This window comes from Rhinoraja longicauda, chromosome 10 (genome assembly GCF_053455715.1).
Source record: "Rhinoraja longicauda isolate Sanriku21f chromosome 10, sRhiLon1.1, whole genome shotgun sequence".
Taxonomy (NCBI): domain Eukaryota; kingdom Metazoa; phylum Chordata; class Chondrichthyes; order Rajiformes; family Arhynchobatidae; genus Rhinoraja; species Rhinoraja longicauda.
In genome coordinates, this window is record NC_135962.1 from 48,121,781 (window position 1) to 48,141,846 (window position 20,066).

Below are 20,066 nucleotides of genomic sequence, written 5' to 3' on the forward strand. Positions count from 1 at the left end.
CCGGAAAAACCCCACATGATCAAAATGATAACTTCTAACTCCGCCCAGGTAGCATCCAACATAAGGTTTGATGCTGATGTCGCTGGTGTAGTGTGGCAGCAGCTCGACCAGTTCTCTCACAGTGCCTCCCTTTTTATGCCACTGTCTCATCTTGGTTCCTGTCCAACTTTCATGAACACCGACACGATACCAGACTGAGTGTCAGTGCACAAAATAAGTTTTTAACGTTCCAAGATTTTTGTTTTATGGTACAAATTTAGTTTTGTGCTGATTCTGCACTTCCACTGTAGATGGGTTTCTATTTATTCATGGCAGAAATCATCACTGGCAGTATAACACTTAAGTATATACATTAGAAGTTTCCATCCAGTAACTTTACCAATTTTAAATACACCGGTCCTCATTTTATTAAAATATCAGCAAAACGAGTTTGCTTTAATGTGTCAATCAGTGACCGTCAACCTCAAAGTCAAACTTTTCACTCTTGTTCTTGTTCAGAAATCCAAACTCCTTTGCAATTGCATTTCCACGTTATTTCAGAAAGACCAAACTTCCCACCATCTACACTAGGCCTTGCCTCGAAAAAACAGCCAACGTCATCAAAGACTTGTCCCACCCTAGTCATTCCTCCTTCTGCCTGCTCCCACCAGGCAGAAGGTACAAGCGCTTGAAAGCGCGCACCACCAGACTCAGGAACAGTTTTATCAGGCTTCCGAATGGTCCTTCCATGAGCTGGATTACTGTCTGATTCACCTCTGCCCAGGGTCAAGGAAAGAGCATTCACCTCGCGGCCCTGTTTCCACCCATCTTTCCAACACCGCGCACAAGAAGCACAAGAAGCACAAGACGCCATTGTGTGCAGACGCCGAGAAGTGTGTTCAGCTCTGGCTGAACAATTTCTAATCTTGTGATGTGGGCTCGATAAGAAGATCTCTGCCCCACTGCGGAAGGTGTAGGTGTAGGTGAAGGTGTGGAATTCTCTGCCTCAGAGGGCAGTGGAGGCCAGTTCGTTGGATGCTTTCAGGAGAGAGCTGGATAGAGCTCTTAAGGATAGCGGAGTGAGGGGGTATGGGGAGAAGGCAGGAACGGGGTACTGATTGAGAGTGATCAGCCATGATCGCATTGAATGGCGGTGCTGGCTCGAAGGGCTGAATGGCCTACTCCTGCACCTATTGTCTATTGTCTATTGTCTATTGACATTGCACGTTGTCTATGGGACCGATGCGCTACAACGCGCTACACTGCTGAGAACTAGATTCCGCACTCTGTATCTACTTGAGTTTGACGATTGATTTTATGTAGGGCACATCTGATCTGTTTGGATCGCATGCAAAGCAAAGCTTTTTGCTGCACTTCGGTACACGTTGTTGTGATATTGCAGGGACTACTTTGTTGTATCACAAGGACTACTTTGTTTGCCTGTGTAGTAACGTGTATATAAGAGATTGAGGTGATTAGGTGGTCACTCTGGTTCCAGGTGGCCATGGAATAAACAGCCTGGATTTAAGCTCCAGCATTATAACCTTTTAAACACGTGTACTTGTGGTCCGTCCAGAGTCATAACAAAGGTACAACAGATACCAGACCACAAAGTACAACACACGTGGCAATCTTAGACCTAAACCTGAAACTACAAGCAAAGTGCTACAAATGCTGGAAACCTGAAGTCAAAGCTGGAAAAGCAGAAAATACTTAAAAAGTCAGATGATAAGGTCAAACATAAATCAAATCCCCTATGTGCAGCTGGAGGAGTTTAAAATAATGAATTAAATGTATTTGGAATAAAAGGCCTGTATCAGTGATGTCGACGATGATACTATCAGATTTCAGATAACAGATTCAGATTATTGTAAAACGTCATCTGGGTCACTCCTATTCTCCAGAGAAAGGAATATGGTTATTGTGCTAACCCATTCTGGCTGAGATGTGACTCAGCTCTTACACTTTGTATTGTCGATAGACACAAAATGCTGGAGTAACTCAGCGGATCAGGCAGCATCTAAGGAGAAAAGTAATAGGTGCAATTTAGGGTCGAGACCCTTCATCAGACTCGAAGATGGGCCTCGACCCGCAACCTCACCTTTTCCTTTTCACCAGAGGTGTTGCCTGACCCGATGAGTTACTACAGTGTTGTGTCTCTCTTGGGTGTGAACCAGCAAATGCAGTTCCTTCTTTTACACACTTTATTCTGCAGTTTTGGTACCTTTTCTTTATTTACACTGCCTATTATCCTCATGCATGGTTTAGTACTATTCATGCACGGGTGATTTAGCTGGATAGCACGCAAAACAAAGTTTCTTGACTCTATCTTGATACATGTGGTATGCTTGCCTTTATAAATCAGAGCATCGAATATAGAAGTTGGGATGTAATGTTAAAATTGTACAGGGCATTGGTGAGGCCGAATCTGGAGTATGGTGTGCAGTTCTGGTCGCCAAATTATAGGAAGGATGTCGACAAAATGGAGAGGGTACAGAGGAGATTTACTAGAAGGGTCTCGACCCGAAACGTCACCCATTCCTTCTCTCCCGAGATGCTGCCTGACCCGCTGAGTTACTCCAGCATTTTGTGAATAAATCGATTTGTACCAGCATCTGCAGTTGTTTTCTTATATTTACTAGAATGTTGCCTGGGTTTCAGCACTTAAGCTACAGAGAGAGGTTGAACAGGTTGGGTCTTTATTCTTTGGATGTAGAAGGTTGAGGGGGGACTTGATAGAGGTTTTTAAAATTTTAAGAGGGACGAACAGAGTTGACGTGGGTAGGCTTTTCCCTTTGAGAGTGGGGAAGATTCCAACAAGGGGACATAACTTCAGAATTAAGGGACAAAAGTTTAGGGGTAACATGTGGGGTAACTTCTTTACTCAGAGGGTGGTGGCTGTATGGAATGAGCTTCCGGTGGAAGTGGTGGAGGCAGGCTCGATTTTATTATTTAAGAGTAAATTGGATAGGTATATGGATGGGAGGGGATTGGAGGGTTATGGTCTGAGAGCAGGTAGATGAGACTAGGTCAGAGAAAGTGGTCGGCGTGGACTGGTAGGGCCGAACGGGCCTGTTTCCGTGCTGTAATTGTTATATGGTTATATGGTTATATGTGACATTCATCAACCAATTTGAGTACCAACGCGAACTCTTGTCTCAATTATGGGGTTCACTATGAATTGCCTTCTGAATAATTCACCGGGCCTCCAGTTTGTCAGTTGTTAGGAATTTGCAATAAACCCGAGTGATGTCTACATCCCATAAATAAATACAAATAAAATCTGGTTTCGTTATTCCACAGCTCAGTGCAGATTCCTTCAATCTAATGGTATTCACTCTTTTTTTTGAACACTTCATGAATTTTCCCTTGTGTTTTAGATTATACAAATTTGTTCCACTCCTTCTATAATTCACGTGCATGCTGTCACATCCATTTTTTTCTTTAATCTGCTTTCAAAATGATGCGTAAATATTATCTTTGCATCTCCTGCTTTCAGTGCTCCTGCGGTGGCCTCCTGTAGATCGACGAGACCAAGCGCAGACTAGGCAACCATTTTGATGAACACTTGTGCTCGGTACACCCGGGCCTGCTGGATCTCCCGAATGCTACGCACTTTACTTCACCTTCTGATTCCTGTGCCGTTCTTTCTGACTTGGGCCTACTCCATTTGCTGGAGTGACACCTTACACAAACTGGAGGAACAGCGGCAACATGTTGAGGGCGGGCGGCACTGTGGCGCAGCGTTAGAGTTGCTGCCTTACAGAGCCAGAGACCCGGGTTTGAACCTAACTATGCGTGCTGTCTGTGCGGAGTTTGTCTTCTTTTCATCTCAGACTTTGTCCATCCATCTACCAATCAAACCCCGCTCACCTGCATTCTCCCACCTCTTGCCAGGCTTTGACCTGACCCTACTTCTTTTCCAGCTTTCTCCCCTACAACTATTATTATGAAGACGAGTTCTGACCCAAACATTGCCTATCCATCTCCTCAGGAGATCCTACCTGACTCACTGAGTTATTCCAGCTCTTTTTATTGTAAAGCCAGAACCTAAAGACAGGTTCTGGTCCAAAATATTGCCTATCCATTTCCTCCAGAGATGCTACCTAACCTGCTGATTTACTCCAACTTTTTTTTCTTTGTAAACCAGCATCTAAAGACGTGTTCTGGACCAAAATATTGCCTATTCATGTCCTCCAGAGATGCTAGCTGACCCACTGAGCATTTTCCTTTTTTTGTAAACCAGCATCTGCCGTACGTTGTGTCAACATGTTACCTTTGCTTTGCTTCAACTGAATAAATGGGACAAAACAAGATGCAGTCGCTGGTATTGAGGACCTGACGTTTTCACCAGTCAGCAAGGTCGCAGATGAGTTGAATCCATTACTGATCACTAAACTGCTGACGTCCCCACCGCCTGCTTGCCAGCCTAGCGGGTCCCACACTGGGAGCTGAACGTGTCAGCGTTTGTGTCAGCAGATACTGTAACCTTTCTCCTGCTGAGATTTTAACAACACACTTGTGGAAGATGGAATGTCGGTAGCCTTCCATGGCAAAGTTAATAATATTCTTGGGCAGGTTACAACCCAGCGGTATGAATATTTAATTTCTCTAACTTCAAGTAACCCTTGCATCCCCTCACTCTTCATTTCTCCCCCACCCTAGTCATCGTACTAGTTTTGCTGTTGTCCTGTTGAGTTTCGCAGTCTAGTTAACACGTTATCACCTAGCCCGCAGCCAACAATGGACCGTCATGGGCTCCACCTTCACCTTGATCACCGTTACTTTTTGCATATCTTTCATTCTTTTGAATTCACCCATCTACATCTCTTGTTTCCCTTTCCCCTGACTCTCAGTCTGAAGAAGGGTCTCAACCCAAAACGTCACCTATTCGTTTTCTACAGAGATGTTGCCTGATCTGCTGAGTTACTCCAGCTTTATGTGTCTGTCTTCATCTTAATAATACTTGTAAATGGCTTCAGCTTCTGACATTTCATCAAGACTGCTGTGATGAAAGGGACTCGACATGAAATGTTTTCTCTCCACATATCACTGTATTTTATTGAATCTGAAATATTAACAGCCTGTATTTTGTTCAATGAATGCAAATTCTCGGTGGTCGAGCAATGAATCCTCATTAATTGTTAAGACTGTTTTTGCAACGCTGTGAACAGCCATCAATTGAAACAATATTCAGTCAGTTCCACTGTTTACAATATCCACCATTGTAAAGGCTCCTCATTGTCCCTGGCATTCCAATTCAATAAGATTCTTTTCCCACAGCCTTACAACCCTTAATTGTCTTTGCCATGTTCACGAGGATTGCTTTATTACATAGATGCACATATATTATGGAAGTCTAGCTTGACTTGCATTTCTAGACTTCGATCTTTAATAGAATTCTTACATTTGATTGAATTTTGTACAGAGACAGAAGTCTACATTTCTGGAATAATAACAATTCTTTTCTGAATTGCAGCTAATTTTGAAATACAAATGTCTTCCGATATTGCCATGGGCATGTGTTTGGATTGTTTGAGGATGAAGCATTGACTAAAAATATTCCAATTGTTTCATGATGTGTATTTGCAAATCGGTTGGTTATTATTTGATGTTTTCAATTGTCTGAAAAAGATAACTTCACTGAAATTGGACTGTATTTTTTAAGACTAATTTAAAACAAGATTGCTTTTTTTTTACCTTTTACTTAAGGATGGTTAATCTATTAGGCATGGCCAAAATATGATGTTAGCTTGGATACTGCTGCTATTACTTCTGGTTTTACATTCAAGTACAACCCACACTGGGCAGTCACGGTGGTGCAGCGGTAGAGTTGCTGCCATACAGCGAATGCAGCGCCGGAGACCCGGGTTCGATCCCAACCACGGGTGCTGCCTGTACGTTTTCCCCGTGACCTGCGTGGGTTTTCTCCGAGATCTTTGGTTTCCTCCCACACTCCAAAGGCGTACAGGTTTGTAGGTTAATTGGCTTGGTAAATGTAAAAACTGTCCCCAGTGTGTGTAGGATAGTGTTAATATGCGGGGATCGCTGGTCGGCGCGGACCCGGTAGGCCGAAGAGCCTGTTTCCATGTTGTATCTCTAAGCTAAGCTGAACTAAACTAAACTAAGCCCATGATTTCAAAAAAATGAACTGTTTTTTTTCCCCTACATTCATGCTAAATATTTATCCAACAAATCCGTGACCAGAAGCTAATGATTTTACCAGAATGAACTTTCTCCAAGAGTCAACAGCTTGCTATTCCCATCCAGGACATTTCATTCTCCATTCCCATTTCCTTATGTATGCGCAGTTTTGGTTATCCCATTGTTGGAAAGATGTGGAGGCTTTGGAGAGCATGTTTAATTTAGTTTAGTGACACAGCATGGGAACAAGCCCTTTGGCCCACCTAGTCCATGCTGACCATTGATCACCCACACATTAGTTAACCTGCTTTCGTATCGTACATACTAGGGGAAATTTACAGAAGCCAATTTACCTACAAACCAGCATGTCTTTTGAGTGCGGGAGGAAACCGGAGCACCTGGAGAAACCCCACGCAGTCACAGGGAGAACGTACAAACTCCACACACACACAGCACCTGCAGTTAGGATCAAGCCTGGGTTTCTGGCGCTATAAGGCAGTAACTTCACCTATGCTACTCCGGTGCAGGAGGTTTACCAGCATGCTACCTCAATTAAAAGACGTTAGCTACAAGGAGAGGTTGGACAAACTTGGATTGCTTTCTCTGGATCACCGGAAGCAGAGGGGAGATCTAATAAAGTCTTTAAAATGATGATGGGGATTGATAGGGCATATGTAGATAGATAGACAATCCAAACCTTTTTCCCAAGGTAGAAATGTCAAAGACAGATGAATACAGTTTTAAGGTGAGAGGGGCAAAGTTTTAAATGAAATGGAGGAGCAAGTTTTTTACACAGAGGGTCGTTGGTGCCAGGTTGCGATGATGGAGGCTGATACGAATGTGGCATTTAAGTGGTTTTTGGATAGGCACTTGGATATGCCACTCCCTCTTCTCCCCTCTCCCATCGGGCAAAAGGTGTAGAAGTGTGAAAACGCACACCTCTAGATTCAGGGACAGTTTCTTCCCAGCCGTTATCAGGCAACTGAACCACCCTACCACAACCAGAGAGCAGTGCTGAACTACTATCTACCTCTTTGGTGTCCCTCGGTCCATCCTTGTCCGGGCTTCGCTGGCTTTCCCTTGCACTAAACGTTATTCCCTTGTCATGTGTACACTGAACTGAACTGGACCGAACTGATATGCAGAGAATGTCGAGATAGGGACCACATGTGGGCTGGAGAGATTTTTGGATGCCTGTTCATGTGGCTGTGTAACATGGCACTCAATGGGCAGTGAGAATGATCTGTCCATCGGGACACTTCTGCTGCCTGTTGTCGTCATTCCCGACTGGGAAATCTACTTCTGGTCTTAGGAGTTCATGTAAGTTAGGAGTTAGAACGATGAAGAAAAACTTTTTCAGTCAGAGAGTTGTAAATCTGTGGAATTCACTGCCTCAGAAGGCAGTGGAGGCCAATTCTCTGAATGCATTCAAGAGAGAGCTAGATAGAGCTCTTAAGATTAGCGGAGTCAGGGGGTATGGGGAGAAGGCAGGAACGGGGTACTGATTGAGAATGATCAGCCATGATCACATTGAATGGCGGTGCTGGCTCGAATGGCCGAATGGCTTACTCATGCACCTATTGTCTATTGTAACCATGCAAACAGGATGGGGAACTGACTAAATGAGGGAATGACACCACCACAAACCATGTTCCTATGTATTTTTTCATTGTTCTATACAATTTCACATGACTTTGGTATCTGCTCCAAGTTATAACTTTGGAACGTCACATGGAACATAGAATATTACAGCACAGGGACGGGGTCTTCTGTCCACCATGTTCATGCTGAACATGAGACCAAGTTAAACTGATCTCCACAGCCTGCACATTTTCCATGTTCCTTCATTTCATGCAGGTCCATGTTTCCATCTAATAGCCCCTTAAACCTCACCATTGTATCTGCCTCCACCAACACCCCTGGCAGGGCATTCCAGGCACTCACCACCCTCTGTGCAAACCACTTGCCCTGCACGTCTCATTTAAACTTTGCCCCTCTCACCTTAAAGCTCTGCCCTTTAGTATTTGACATTTCCATCTGGGGAGAATAGGTACCCTACCTGAGGCTCTCAATTTTATATGTAATTTTATTATTATTTAATTGACAAGAAAATTCATTTATCTTATGCATCAGGAAGGAAGCTGCTGGATATCAGCCCAATCCAGATCCATTTTACCAATGATTTTAAAATGGGTAACTGTAGTATCAGTACTCCATTAAAAATAAATCCCCTCCCTTACTAGCATACATAGAGGAGCAAAAGCTGGTTATTTGCACAAAATACTGATGCCATTTGATAAAATGGTGGCTCTTTTGATTGTAACCTTATTGCCATCAGTAACTTTGCTTCTCAAGTAGCCATGAACCACTGCCATAGCATTCAAGAATCTGCTTCCACTTTGAGGAAAAGAGTTGCAAAGTCTCAGAACCCTCAGGTGACGCAGCGGTAGAGTTGCTGCCTTACAGCGCTTACTGCTCCAGTAGACCCAGGTTCGATCCCGACTTACGGGTGCTTGTCTGTACGAAGTTTGTATGTTCTCCCCGTGATCTTTCCCCGTGGGTTTTCTACGAGATGTTTCCTGTTCGTCGGCAAATCCTCTACCTCGCCATTATGATGTCCACTGCAGTACAGTATAGGCATAGAGATTCTGCTTTGAGATTAAGTCAGTGCATTCCCTCTATGAATGCCATCAGCCATTTTGGCGCAAAGTTAGCAGTTAGTAGCTTTATGAAATGGCTAGGTGTTGACTACAAATAACTTACATTACAGGAACATAAATTATAACAGTGGATCAATGCAATATGGAAGGATTTTAAAATGTAAGTGTATAGCTTTCTTCCATTAAAATATACTTTGACATATTTAAGAGTGGTAAACTGGCAGTGTTTTATTAATACCGCTGAAAATGGGTTTATTACCGGCAATAAGCTTTTATAATGCGGCTAGTCTACCATCCATGAATAATCAGGTTTTAAATCACTGAAAGTTAAAGAATCATTCAACAGTTTCCCGACACAGCTATACATTTCGTTCTAAATTAATTATTTTTAGGGAAGCGTAAACATTATCTGTAGGTGAGTTTGCATTTCAAAAATATCTCAATCCTGTAAACCTCTTCGAAAGCACACAGCTAATATTGGAGGTAACTCAACATTTTGATTAATCTCTTCTGAGATGGGCAACACACTGGCACAGCGGTAGAGATGCTGCCTGACAGCGTCGGAGACCCAGGTTTGAACCCGACAGCGGGTGCTGCCTGTACGGAGCTTGTCCGGTCTTCCTGTGACCACGTGGGTTTTCTCCAGGTGCTCCAGTATCCACCCGAAGGATGCACAGGTTTGGCGGTTCATCGGCTTCAGTAAAATTGTGATTTGTCATAATGTGCAGGATGGTACTAGTGTATGGGGTGAACACTGGTTGGCGCTGTCTGAGTGTTTCTGCGCTGTATTCCTAAAGTCTTAAGTCTAGGGAGAGCCTTTGGCCCGTATTGGTGGATGGAGCTTCCAGTTTGATGCTCTGTACACTCGACTTGCTTTGAACTAAATTTCCAAATGAACCTCCTTCTTCATTTGAGAAGGTTTCGATGAACAGGAGAGATGAGCACTAACTTGCAGCAACCTAGCGCTACACTACATAGGATGAGAAACCAGAGCGTGGTGGAAGAGGAGGAGGGAATTCAGCAAGTCAAGAACATTGTGGCATCTCAGTAGACCATGGCCAATCAACACTTCAGTCCATTAACCTGCATGTTCTCCATATTCTTCAGTACACGGAGAATACCGTGGAATATGGTTAGAATCATAAATTAATTAATCCTGGTCCTGAACAGAGCTTTTTGAAATAAACAATTCTAAATTGTATTACTCTCTGTGCAAAATTAATATGCCCTGTCACCATTCTTGTTTGCCCAGTTCTGTTTTAAAGATTACATCTTAATGGAGAATATACTTACCTTAATATGTGTTATTTTCTTTCAATTTCAACAATTTGACAGATAATCACTCTAAGCCCAAATATTTGCAACCTGTCCACATATCTTAACAGTCTAGTGAGTCTACATGAAAAACCTATTAGATGATCATATCCTCGATACTATTCCCTAACTCCTTGTTTCACATGGGTAGTTTACAACCCCATGAGATTGACATTCAATTTTCCAATTTCAGGCTACGGACTATTACCATGTTCCTTCTCCACTCTCATCAATCCTCCCAAGTTCTCTATCCCTATGTCCCCCACTTCTCTCCCATCTCCTGCCTTTTTCCATCTGCCCCATCATTAACTCCACCCCACCTCTCAGTCTGGTTCCACCTATCACCTACCAACTCAAGTTCTGCTCCTTGTACAGGGCCCTAGTGAGACCACACCTGGAGTACTGTGTGCAGTTTTGGTCTCCAAATTTGAGGAAGGATATTCTTGCTATTGAGGGCGTGCAGCGTAAGTTTACTAGGTTAATTCCCGGAATGGCGGGACTATCATATGTTGAAAGACTGAAGCGACTAGGCTTGTATACACTGGAATTTAGAAGGATGAGAAGAGATCTTATCGAAACGTATAAGATTATTAAGGGGTTGGACACGTTAGAGGCAGGAAACATGTTCCCAATGTTGGGGGAGTCCAGAACAAGGGGCCACAGTTTAAGAATAAGGGGTAGGCCATTTAGAACTGAGATGAGGAAAAACTTTTTCAGTCAGCGAGTTGTGAATCTGTGGAATTCTCTGCCTCAGAAGGCAGTGGAGGCCAATTCTCTGAATGCATTCAAGAGAGAGCTAGATAGAGCTCTTAAGGATAGCGGAGTCAGGGGGTATGGGAAGAGGGCAGGAAAGGTACTGATTGAGAATGATCAGCCATGATCACATTGAATGGCGGTGCTGGCTCAAATGGCCGAATGGCCTCCTCCTGCACCTATTGTCTATTGTCTATTGTCTATTCTCCACACTTCTGGATTCTCCACCATCTTTCCTCTCCTCCAAACCCAGTCCTGATGCAGAGTCCCAACCCAGAACATCGACGCATCTCTTTGGCCTCCAAAGATGGAAGACAATGTTTAACGTTCAAGTACAGAGCGTTTTCTTACTAAATCTTCTGCCTTCCAATATTGTGTATACGGTGCAGTTTATATATGCAAGTGGCAGGCTCGAGTCAATACCATTTAAATTATGACCTCAAAAATACCAACAGCACAAGGCACACTTCATTTATTTGGAAACGTCAACGAAAAGAGAATGTCTGGCAAGTAGTAACTTCAATTGGGACATTAATTGGTGTTGGTGTCGGGTCTGAGGAAGAGTCTCGACCCGAAATGTCACCCATTCTTTTTCTCTGGAGATGCTGCCTGCCCCGCTGACTTACTCCAGCGCTTTGCGTTTATCTTTGGTGCCAGCCAGCACATGCAGTTCCTTCCTGCACCATTGGTGTTGGTATTGATTTATTATTATCACGAGTACCAAGCTACAATGAAACACTTTATTTTGGGTGCTATCCAGTCAAATGAAAACATTTGTGTGTACAATTACAGGTAGTGTAAGGGGAAAAGATGCCCAGAGTGCAGAATGTCGTGATACTATGTGAAAGTGTTACAGAAAAAGTACAGATTAAAAAATACGTAAGGGCCGCATTATGATAAGTTGTGAGATCAAGACCTCACCCGATAGAACCCAAGATGAACACATACAACTTACAAATTTCTAACCGGTGCTCAATTTTTGATGCCTTACTTCAGATATCATGTTTCTTGATTTACACTTGAGGAAGGGCTAACAAAATAGCACCATGCCATAGAGGACAGAGCCATGAACTGGAAGAGCTTCAGAATTGAGGGACAAAAATTTAGGGGTAACATGAGGGGTAACTTCTTTACTCAGAGGGTGGTGGCTGTATGGAATGGGCTTCCGGTGGAAGTGGTGGAGGCAGGCTCAATTTTATTATTTAAGAGTAAATTGGATAGGTATATGGATAAGAGGGGATTAGAGGGTTATGGTCTGAGTGCAGGTAGATGAGACTAGGTCAGGGAGAGTGGTCGGCGTGGACTGGTAGGGCCGGACGGGCCTGTTTCCGTGCTGTAGTTGTTATATGGTTATATTATATGGAGCCAGCCAGCCTTGGATTGTTTCCCTTGAGCAATGATGTCTATGTACAGAGGTGCCAAGGTGCTTTTAGACTAAGATCTGCTGGTTTGTGTGCAGAATTCTGGAGCCAGAAGACAGAATGAAAATAGAATTAATAGGCAATCCAGACAACAATTCTTTAGCAAAACCATAAATGACTTCTGAAACAAATTGCAAATCATTAGAAGAAAAAAAATACATTTACAAATAAAAAGACACAATTCTGAATTCAGTAGGAAATCTTTCATAAATGACAGATAGATATTTTGTGCCATAATCGAAACATCCTGATGTTGTGAAAACCATTACATAAATGCAAGTCATTTTTGTATTGAAGATAGAAACGCAAAGCTGGAGGAACTCAATGGGTCAGGCAGCATTTCTGGAGAAAAGGAATGGATGATGTTTTGGGTCTGAACAGGGTCTTGAATCGAAACGTCACCTATTACTTTTCTCCAGAGATGCTGCCTGACCCTTTGAGTTACTCCAGCTTTTTGTGTCTATCTTTGGTTTAAACCAGCATCTGCAGTTCTTTCCTACTCACTTTTGTATAGGCTACTAAAAGTGACAAAGTTCATAAGTGATAGCAGATGGGCCATTCGGCCCATCAATAGTACGCCGCCATTCAATCATGGCTGATCTATCTTCCCCTCGTAACACCATTCTCCTGCCTTCTCCCCATATCCCCTGACACCAGTACTAATCAAGAATCCATCTATCTCTGCCTTAAAAAATATCCATTGACTTGGCCTCCACAGCTTTCTGTGGCAATGAATTCCTAGATAGCTAGCTGGAATGGAGATGATTCTTGTGCCAATTAACTTTGATGACAGCCTTGTTGTGAATGACTGAGACTGATAGACAGTAGACAATAGGTGCAGGAGGAGGCCATTTGGCCCTTCGAGCCAGCACCGCCATTCAATGTGATCATGATATTAATTTTATGCACATAACTATTTGCAGCTATACCTCTAGTCACTGTATCTTTCTGGATACATTTGTCCTACTTTAGGAAGTGCATAGCGACAATGCACAGCACCAACCAGAATGGCGATGGTTGGGTAATTCTCCATCCAATTAAGCTGAATTGTAACATAGTTGCATAAATTTAACTGACTTGGTTTGTTATGCGATTAAATTGAATTATAAACTCTTCTCTACCTCCACCTCATTCTACTAAATTCTACTCTATTTAAAGTTATGGGGTTGCATGATATAGCTCATACATTTTATCGGGGGAGGTAAGTGCTCAGAGCCTGACACAGCAAGAAAATGTGGGAAGGCAGAAAAAAGCATTTAAAAATGGGATGGAGATTTAAATATAATGGTGATGTTAATTTTTGCAAAAAAATTACCTGGCTATGTAGATTGCAGCAGTCTTTTTCTATAGAAAGGCCATACATGAGGAAGGAGATAAGGAACTGCAGACGCTGGTTAAACAAATGGACACAAAAGTGCTGGAGTAACTCCGTGGGTCAGGGAGAATCTCTGGAGAAGGCTTGGACAGAGTGGACGTAGAGAGGATGTTTCCTCAAGTGGCAGAGTCTAGGACCAGAGGTCGTAGCCTCAGAATAAAAGGACGTTCCTTTAGGAAGGAGATGAGGAGGAATTTCTTTTGTCAGAGGGTGTGAATCTGTGTAATTCATAGCCACAGAACACTGTGGCGGCCAAGTCAATGAATATTTTTAAGGCATTGATAGACAGATTCTTGATTAGTATGGCTGTCAGGCGTTATGAGGAGAAGGCAAGAGAATGGGGTTGAGGGGGAGAGATAGATCAGCCATGATTGAATGGTGGAGTAGACCTGATGGGCCGAATGGCCTAATTCTTCCTCCTATCACTTATGAACATGAACAAATGTTTAGGTGGCGTTTCGGCTCAGGGCCTTACTTTAGTCTGAAGAAGGATCACAACCCAAACTTCATCAATCCATGTTCTTCAGAGATGCTGCTTGACCCACATAGTTACTCCAGTACTTTGTGTCCATTTGTGTAAAATTTGTCTGAAGAAGGTTTCCGACCTGAAACATCATCTAACCATATTCTCCAGAGATGTTGCCTGGCCCGCTGATTTATCCAGCACGCACTTTGTGTCCGTCTGTACATCCGATGAGTGAACCAGTTGTTGGAAAGCTGATTTATAGGATCTAAATTGATGGGAAATATTTGATGTTGGAAGTAAGGGCCAATTGAGACCAAGGACAATTTCTGACAATGTTTTAAATTATCATTAAAAAAATGTCATGGCCAGTAGATGTTGCTTGCCCATGAAAATAAGATAGCAAGTCAATCCCTTTAAGTGATTAAAACTGATTGGGCATCACAACGTTCAACCAGAAGCTTCAGTATCATTTTAGGGAATGGAAGGTTAGAGTTTAGTTTAGTTTAGTTTAGCCATACAGCACGGAAACAGGCCTTTCAGCACACCGAGTCCACGCCAACCAGTGATCCCTGCACACTACATACTAAGAACAATTTACAATTTTTCCAAAGCCAATTAACCTACAATAATGTACGCCTTTGGAGTGTAGGAGGAAACCAGAGCACCCGGAGAAAACCCACGCGGGGCACGGGGAGAACGTACGAACTCCGTACAGACAACACCCAGAGTCAGGGATCGAACCCGGGTTTCTGGTGCTGTAAGGCTGCAACTCTACCGCTGCACCACTCTGCCGTCCAGTTCCCTGGACTAACGTAATAAATACTGTGTCATAATTCTGGCAGATGATGAACTCCAGCAATTCCATACAAATCGTATGACAGGGGATCTGGGGAGATTGCTTTGACTGTGCAAGCTCAATGATAAATCAGTTGACCTCCACTGTGGAACTTCCATTCCTTCCATTCTTTATCTTCTTTACACATGCACAAGAGAACACTGGGCGGAGGATAGAATGGGCAGATGAGCACTCTGTGCTGTGAAATAAAAATAAATAAGTAATGCATTCTGCTTCTTCTTCAAAAAATAAAGTCTCACTGTTTGGGGTGGCACATTGGCACAGCAGTAGAGTTGCTGCTTCACAGCGCCAAAGTCCCGGGTTTGGCCCTGACTACGGGTGCTGTCTGTATGGAGTTTTTACGTTCTCCACGTGACCATGTGGGTTTTCCCCGGGTGCTCCAGTTTTCTCCCACACTCCAAAGACGTACAGGTTTATAGGTTAAATGGGAGTGGTAAAATTGTAAATCGTCCCTATTGTGTGTAGGATAGTGTGTCAGTGCACATGGATCGCTGGTCGAAGGGCTTGTTTCCATGCTGTATCTCTAAACTGAACTAAATTGTTTGAAAAAAAAATCCATCTGAGAAAAGGATAAGCATTCTATGCTGTAAATCTTAAATTTTTTTTTTTAACCTGTCTCGAGTATTTTTAGAGTGAAAACTAATAACACTTTTCTCAGTTATTGGTGCCATCACTTCAGGGTTTTTCTTTCAAAAGCTGTTCAATATTTTATATTATTGCCACGGCTCAGATTTCCAAAAAGTTCCAGGCCATTTATAGCCGCTGTTCAGAGACTAATATTATAAGATGCTAAGTGAGAGTTTTTAAATATTTATGATTTCTTTGGTAAGGGAAGTATTTTTGTTGGCTTAATAAGTTGCACTTATGAATAAGTGATGTTAATAACTTTTAATCAAGCAGCTTAAATGAGCCACCTGATTATCAAAGTTCCCCGTTGAGAGGTAATTGCAATAACCATGGCAATGGCAATTCTGAATTTGAAAGAGGGATGAAAATCAAAAAATAAAATCTGAAGACACTGGTAATGTGACTTAAAGATATAAAATGTTGAAAGCACTCAGCAGCAAAAGAAACAAAAGAAACAGAATGAATGTTTCAGGTTGACGACCCTTTGGCAGAACTCAAACTCTGCTTCTATTCCAACAGATGGAGAGATTAGAAGATAAACGCTAAAAGCTGGGGTAACTCAGACAGCACTGGGGAAAAGGAATAGGTGACGTTCCATGTTGAGACCCTTCTTCAGACTGAGTCAATAGACAATAGGTGCAGGAGTAGGCCATTCGGCCCATTGATCCAGCACCACCATTCAATGTGATCATGGCTGATCATTCTCAATCAGTACCCCGTTCCTGCCTTCTCCCCTGACTCTGCTATCCTTAAGAGCTCTATCTAGCTCTCTCTTGAATGCATTCAGAGAATTGGTCTCCACTGCCTTCTGAGGCAGAGAATTCCACAGATTCACAACTCTCTGACTGAAAAAGTTTTTCCTTATCTCCGTTCTAAATGGCCTACCCCTTATTCTTAAACTGTGGCCCCTGGTTCTGGACTCCCCCAACATTGGGAACATATTTCCTGCCTCTAACGTGCCCAACCCCTTAATAATCTTATATGTTTCGATAAGATGAAAGGGAAATGAGGATAGCTTAGATTGGCAAAAATGAAGGCAGGTAGGACTAGTGTAGATGGGCCATATTGGGCGGCATGGGAAAGTTGGGTGGAAGGGCCTGTTCCCAATCTATATGATGCTACGCTGCCTGACCTGCCGAGTATTTCCAGCTTTTTGTCTTTTTTTTAAACGTTATATATTAACTGATGTGCAGGAACATTGGACAAATGTACAGTACCTACGGCAACCTTGGCTTCACAGTTGGCACACATAGAAATAATGCACAAACCTACACTGACGACCTCATGCACCGAACCAAAGAACTTTGTCAGTGGTCAGTGACTTTCCGTGGTGGACAGGTCCACGCACCTTGGCAACACACTCTCTAGATCAGTCAACAATGACAACAAAGTCAACCACAGGATAGATAGCAAAAGCCAGCTCTGCCTTTGGAAGACAAAAAAGTATGGGAACGAAGATAAATCAGCCCAAAAGATCAAGTTGAAGGTGTATCATGCTGTTAGCATACCCAACTGTTGACCCTATTATTGCTGAGAATATCAATTGATGGCTCGTACAAAGAGAATCTAATAAATACTACCTGCTAAAAATCCAGTCTTGGTTGCAGTCGTCTGCATAAGTTTCAAATGCGGAGTCTTCTTCTTCAAGTGAAGATTGTTCCCAGGCATGTTACTACTGATGTCTCTGATAGCCCTTCTTTTTTAAAGTTTCTTCACCAAACATCCTTGGATTTTCCTTTGTTCCATACTCCAGCCTATGACACTCACAATTCTGAAGACAGCTACTCAAGCTGTCATTCATTCAAGAACTGAACAACAAAACACATCAATTTCTCTTCTGTTAACATCCTATTCCTCGATCTTGACGATTCATTCCTCATGTATCCACTCCCTTATCCAATAAATATTTTCTTTAAACCTTTTCAAATTCTTATTGGTGCCATTCCACGATTACCTCAAAAACATGGGTCCTTAATTATCAGGAACATAATTTATCAAACAGCTTATTTTTCAGAATCGCAGTTCTCAAAACATTCTTATCTACATGTTCTTTCCTCCGGATACCTCACGGTGGGATGGTTTACAAATGGGATAGTTCACAGGACAGTCAAGCTATCCTGACCATAAAAAGTTACCTATCCATGTCCTCCAGAGATGCTGCCTGACCCGCAAAGTCACTCCATCACATTGTGTTCTCCGCAAGATTCCAGCACCTGCGGTTTCCTGTGTCTCTTGTAATGTTACCTCAGCTACATTCTCAATTGATACTGACTGTGTGTTCATTACATGACCTTCCTTCACTACGATTCCTGGCATTTCTCTCTTTCTAGCCAGCAGAATATCCTGCCAGAGCATTGTGGAATACTTGACATCTTGTATCTGGCTACACAACTTATTCTAAGTCTGCGAGACATGGGGACAATATGGCCTTGGGGAATGTTGTAGGAAAGAGAAACGATGAGTGAAGAGTGTTTTATTATCATATATGTCCCAAAACAGAACAATTCAATACATACTTTCAGCACCACAACTGGTATGTAGACACTGTACTCTGTAAACATTATAATAAACAACAAAAAGTTCAGAACATTAAAAAAAATAACAGTGCAAAGACAAAAACTATAAAAACAACTCCCCTCAAGTCTATATAGTTCGGCGCTTAGTTAGAGACTTGGTATTTAATAGCCTGATGATTGTTGGGACGAAGCTGCTCCTGAACCTGGACGTTACAGTTTCCAGGCTCCTGTACCTTCTTACTGAAGACAGGAGTGAAATCAAAGCATGCCCTGGGTGGAGTGGGTCTCTGATGATGCTGGCTGCCTTTTTGAGGCAGTGACTCCTGTAGATCCCATCAATGGTGGGGTGGTCAGTACCAGTGACGAACTGGGCAGTGTTCACCACTTTTTTGCAATCTTCTGCATAGCTGAGCGTTTGAGTTTCCTAACCAAGTCATAATGCAACCAGTCAATATGCTCTCTACTGTACACCTGTAGAAGATCAAGAAAGTATTTATCGATGTACTAAATCTCCTCAATCTGCTAACAATGTCGAGGCATTGATGGTCTTTCTTTATGATTGCATCAATATGCTGGGTCCACGACAGATCTTCAGAGTTATGCACACCCAGGAATCTCGTTTTTGACTCTCTCTACCTGTCGATAAAGCATTTGAATTTATAACCCATAAAATTAATTTCCTTTGTATTATTTAACAGAGAACATGCATGTTTCCCTTGTCTGATAAATGATAAGGATCTTAAGACCCGTGGTTTGGGCAGTGGAGTAATTAATTGTTGTGTAATTATCACTTCACCTTTAATGACAGCGGCTTCAACAAAGAAAATTAATTGAACAACTCATTTTTATTTTCTGCTAGATTTGGCTTGTTCTAATGGAAGAGCATTCACAGCGGGTCAATTGGTTCGGTAAACATTCAGCTTTCTAATCAAATCAGTTTTGGTTTGTTTTCTGCACAGTGATGCTGATGAAAGTAAATACGATGCTTGAGAGGACTATGGCTCATTTGAATTTTATGTTCAGCTGTTTACCCACACAAGGGCTCCTATTTAGCTATTGGCGCCCGACGCAGGCAACTATTTGCGTGCCAGCCACAGAAGCAGATTAACAAACACATATTACAATCGCTCCATACTCTTAAATCTCTATTCCTACAGCAATATTTCTTACTTTAACTATGATATTGGCTACAGCAATAGCTGCCTCACCAACAATCTCTCTGTCCTTTCCTCCTTTGAGTTTAAATAGTATGTGTCAAATGTATGTTTTTAGTGTTCTTTAACGTGTTTTATGTGGGGGTGGGGGTGGGGGGTGGGGGTTGGGGGAAACTTTTTCTAATCTCTTGCCTCGACAGAGATGTCGACAGACATAAACGTCTTTTTATGTTTCCCCACTGCTGTTATGCCAATGAAGAATATTAAGGTGTTCTTGACATGATGAACTTAATTATCATTGCCTAGCCTATGTTTTACAGAGCCTGACACCAGTAGCTAACATACAGGTAATGCTCACAAGGACACAAAGTATTGGAGTAACTCAGTGGGTCAGGCAGCATCTCTGGGGAACATGGATAGGTGACGTTTCAGATGAAGACTCTTCGTCAGACCCTCAACAAGTTTCAGGACCGCCACGATGTAGACCTCTTCTTCCATATTTATTCATCTTGTGCCTCCTAACAGGAAACGTTGATGGTTATTTAATTTCTAATGTACATTTACACACTGTTATGCAAGCTAATCTGTTTAGGAAAGTCAGGAACAAAACAATCTGTGGACCTTCACTGCAAAGCTTTCAAAGCTGCTTTTTTCACATAAACCATTTCTATTAATGATTCATTACAAGGATCTTGTGTTCATTTTTCTTGTCAGTTAAATCGCAGTAATGGCGTTTTATCTCTCTGCTCAGAACAGGTGAATAGTCTATAATTTTAGGAATGTAACCATATTTCTGTATTT